Raw genomic sequence first — 4,998 nt, 5'->3', positions numbered from 1 at the left:
CTGGCCACCCGGTACCAGCCTGGATTAAAACAAATTCTTGGCTCTCCCTCTCAGAGGTCAGAGGTCAGGTCTCCCCTACAGAGAGCTTCATTCCTCCAGCATGGGCCCTCCCTGAGTCCAGATCCAGTCACTTCTCCAGGGCCTGAATTTAAAGTTTCATACCCCCTAGCAGAAACAGAGTGGAGTAGAGAATGATCATAGGACTTGGAGTCAGGCAGAGGCCTCGGTTTGAATCCCATTATGAGCTGGGTAAGTTATGTCAGCTCTATAAACTTTTTTAATCTGCATAAGAAATAAATACTATTCTATACTATTATGAGAAATCTGGCACACTATAGTTGTACAATAAAGGGTAGGTGCTCTTATTACTTGTCAGCTATTCCCTAAGGTCTGTCCAAGGCCATTTTTTTTTTACTTGTATTTAATCAAAACTCCCCCTACTATTAATTGAGTATAACTTTATATTCAAGTTAAATGATAATAAGTTGCTTACTACCTATGAATAGCTAATACTAATTAAGGAGTGGATAAATAACTAAATAAATAAATGAATAATCACATAAACGAGTCAAACCATTGGATATACCTGGAGTAAATGAATCAATTCCATTTAACAAATATATATAAACAGCTTTTATGTCAAACGTACCCTGTTAGGTTCTAGGTAAATAGCAGGGAATAGATAGACAGGGATATTTACCTTCATGAACCTCACAGTTCAGCGATCACTCTCCTTCCTATGGATTTTGATATCCACTCTATTACAACACTGAGCAAACCATATTGGAACTATTTGCTTTGGAAGTTGCCTTCTCTTTCATGAAGAGCACCCAGCCAGTGAGCACCAGGAAGGCAAAGACTGGGTCTTGGCCACCTCTGGGTTCCAGCACTTCAGCCAATGCCTGTTCATAATTCTCTGCACAAGCCCAATCTCTCAATCCTAATAGGGGTTTTACTATTTCCTCTGGGCTTTCCTTAAGTGTTCACATGCCTGTTTTTCTCCTCTTAACAAGAATTCAGGCAGGAAACTTTCCAGAATTTATCCATGAAGATCTAGCAAGGGGCCAGGCATGGTGGCTCACATTGTTATTCCACCATTTTGGGAGGCTGAGGCAAGAGGATCACATCAGACCAGGAGTTCAGGACCAGTCTGGGCAACATAGCGAGACTCTTGTCTCTGCAAATAATAAAATGCTAGCCAAGTCTAGTGGTGCAAGCCAGTAGTCTTATCTACTCAGGAGGCTGACGCAGGAGGACCTGAGACACCAGGATGATCAAGAAAAGGCAGCTAATTAGATGTCAGACACCTGAACACACAGGATGTGCCAAGCCTTCCTCACCTTCCTTCTTGTGTCACAATTAGAAGGAAAGACAGACGGCAAGCACCAACAATCATTTGTGCCTACTTACACAATAAGTGGAGAGCAGGAAGCCTGAATCCACCCACCTCACCCCCTTCCCCAACCCTGTCTGTTATAGCTAAAGATGGTGAACATCTGAGAGCAAGTAATTTTCACGTTTCACAGAGGAAACTTTAGGAGCAAATGGTGCCCAGTAGGGCATTTCATAAAGCATATGAGAGCAGAGCTTCTCTGATGGAAGTGAAGGTGTAAGGTCCAGAATGCCACCCGCTCAGCCCCCTCCTTGTCCCTTGCACTAGGTGGGGGTGGAGGTGCAAGCAGATGGGGAGAGCTGGGAGATAGATGAGGAGGTTATGGTTCATAAAGAGAAGCTACGATGCCACAGAGCACCGGGGATTTTATATTCTTTAGGGTTTTGTTATGCCACAACAATGGTGGGAGAACACAGTCAGGAATGAATAATAACTGGCTTCCAGGATCCTCACAAACCATGGTGATTATCTCTCAGCCAAAGTCTACAGGCAGCAGACTGATAAGAGACACATCAGTTCTTCTGTTTACAATTCATTTAGAGCTTTTTGTTTTTTCATTTATGTGGAAGCCAGTTATTCGGGCCTCCAAGATAGGTCTCTAGTCACCAGGGAAACATTTGTCCGTTGTCCCTCAACTACCTCTTGACTCCTCAAAACCAGAGAGGAAAAGATACCTAGCCAGATGGTAAGAGAGGTCTAAGTTCACGCAGGACACTCCTTCAAAGGCTGTGGAGGCAGGAGCCTGTGTAACCGCATCAGCCCATGGCCAGGCATTCTCCAGATGCCCCTCTCCCACCACACCCCAGCTCTGGGCAGCTGCTTCCCAGTTGCAGTGCTTGCCAACCCTCAGACTAGAGAGAAGGAAATGAAACCATAGCCATTTATCACCTGTCAAAAATTTAGACTTCACTTGTCCTGAACGGCACAGCCAGACACACAAAGACAAGCACCAGTCAGAGGACAAGAAGGGGGATGTGAAGGAGAGCCAAGGGGCCTGTAGTCCACTTGCAGAGAAGACAGGACCATAACATAACATTCTGCCAGTATCTTCCTGTCCTTAACCTAAATAGAGCAGCACAGTCTGTGGATGTACATTTCTCTAGGAGTGAAAAGATATGGCTGAGGGTTTCTGTTCCACTCCTTCACTGTGTGCCTTTCAGAAACTTACCTGGGCCTTCTAAGACCTGGCTCCTTCATCTGTGGAGAGGGAATAATAGGAACACCTGCTTCGAGATTTTCGTAAAGGTCAACCAAGACATGTGACAAGTTTGCGAACTCTAAAGCACTGTAAACATAAGGATTAAGAGCATCTAAAGGCTCTCTAGATTCTGATTCTGAGTATATTTATCAGATTATCATCTCACTGTTTCTGTTTTGTCGTATGTATGACTTAGGACAAAGCAAAGGAATCAGTAACTGTCAATTGCCATGCTGCCTGGAACAGCCTGATTAGATCACCAAAGAAGACTGCAGCGTGCAGAGGAAATCACATAGGCCTGAAGGCAGATAAGCTACTACCAGCTATGGGGCCTTGGGCACATTACTTCATGTTTTTGTGTGTGTACCCTTATCTGTGACATCAGGCCAATAGCACACACCTTCTGAGTTCGGGTGATCAGTCAGTGTCTAAACTTCACAGTTTGTAGGTGACTATCAGGATGATCATGCTTGTCCAGGTCACTAAGACAAAATATCTTGAAATTAGTACTCCTGTAACAAGGATGCAATCTATATTTTCATATTTTATGAAATATTATTTCATAATGAGGGTACTATTTCATATTTTCCTTAATTGCTCCAGTTCTCCTCAAAAGTTACAGGAGAGAGAAGACAACTTTTTCAATTCACTTTATCTCTTTCTCTTCATGCTTAACAGTCTCTTCCGTGTATGTTGGTGTGTTTGGGGTCAACGCTCTTTTGACTTTCTCTCCCTTCCTCTGATCCACTCAGAAATGGCATTTGGGTCAAAGAGGAGGGGCTTACCTGAACTTGTGGCAGTTGAAGAGAAAGGTCCTCACATTTCTCCAGAAAGTTCCTTATGTTTTTACTATCTCATTTGGCCTCTAGACTGGTTCATGATGAGGTGTTGCTAATTCCATCATATCTTTTAAAGTTATCATTTGTCTGGGTTGCAAAACTCCTATGTTATCTTTTTTTTCCTGCCCACCCCCCACCCCCATTTTGTGAGACAGCATCTTGCTCGGTCACACCTGTCACACAGGCTGGAGTGCAGTGGCGCAGTCTCAGCTCACTGCAACCTCTTCCTCCCAGGTTCAAGTGATACTCCTGCCTCAGCCAACCAAGTAGCTGGGATTGTAGGCATCTGGCACCATGCCCAGCTAATTTTTGTATTTTTAGTAGAGATGAGGTTTTGCCATGTTGGCCAGGCTGGTCTTGAACTCCTAGCCTCAAGTGATCCACCTAACTCTGCCTTCCAAAGTGCTGGTGTTATAGGTGTGTCCCACCACACCTGGCCTCTATGTGACCGATCTTTTCTTTATCTCAAGCCCAGCTCAGCTAGTCCACTAATCTCCTTGTCACATCCAATCCCCCCCACCAAACCAAGCAGAAACTTTTGAATTCCTTATGGGTCCTGCACAGGCCAGGGGAATCAGCGGTACTATCTTACACTATCTAGGCCACTTCTCAACCACTGCTACATTATGCAGCTTCTGCCTCAGCTTAGGCTCAGTGCTAACTCGAATGCACTTCTTCTAGAGGTTTGCTGCATCCCTAAGCCCTGAACCCAGACCACTGTTTCTATTACTTTCAATTCTCTTATGACTCTCTGAAGACTTCCATGATGCATACACATAAACGCACACACACACACATACACATGCCGCACACACACATACCTCAAAATTATACCCTAAAAAGATGGGGAAATGAGGACACTGGTGTTTGTCTGGCTTATCCTTCCCCGCTCTCTCTTCTCCTTCCAACATTAACAATGCCAGAAGAGGTGGAATTTCTCAAGTTATTTCTCATGAGTCAGAGCCTTTTTCTATGTACCCTGAGCATTCCTTGTATTATGGTTTATAGTAATTTTTAAAATTATACATTACTAATGTGCCATAAAATCTATTTACTGGGTCAAGACCAGATTTTTAGAAACAAAATATAGGACACAATAAAAAGTATCAGAAGGCATCTCCTAAAGTAAGGACAATACTATTTCCTGAAAAATTTATTACAATTTTACATGAATGTGTGTGTGTGTGTTGAGCAATAACAAAAAATATATTCTTTACCATAGATTGTAATCAAAAAGTCTAGGCCAGTGCAGTGACTGACGCCTGTAATCCCACCACTTTGGGAAGCCAAGGCAGGAGGATTGGTTGAGCCCAGGAGTTCCAGACCAGCCAGGGCAACATAGTGAGACCTTGTCCCCACAAAAAACAAAATAATTAGCTGTGTGTGATAGCACATGCCTGTACTGCCAACTACTCAGGAGGATGATGTAGGAGGATCTCCTGAGCCCAGGAGGTCAAGGCTGCAGTGAGATGTGATTGCATCTCTGCGTTCCAGCCTGGGTGACAGAGCTAGAGCCTGTCTCACACACACACACACACACACACACACACACACACACACACACACAC

This window comes from Sapajus apella, unplaced genomic scaffold (genome assembly GCF_009761245.1).
Source record: "Sapajus apella isolate SASKATOON/1434 unplaced genomic scaffold, GSC_monkey_1.0 scaffold34, whole genome shotgun sequence".
Lineage (NCBI taxonomy): Eukaryota > Metazoa > Chordata > Mammalia > Primates > Cebidae > Sapajus > Sapajus apella.
The sequence above is the reverse complement of the archived record's forward strand: the minus strand, read 5'-3'. Positions refer to the sequence as shown.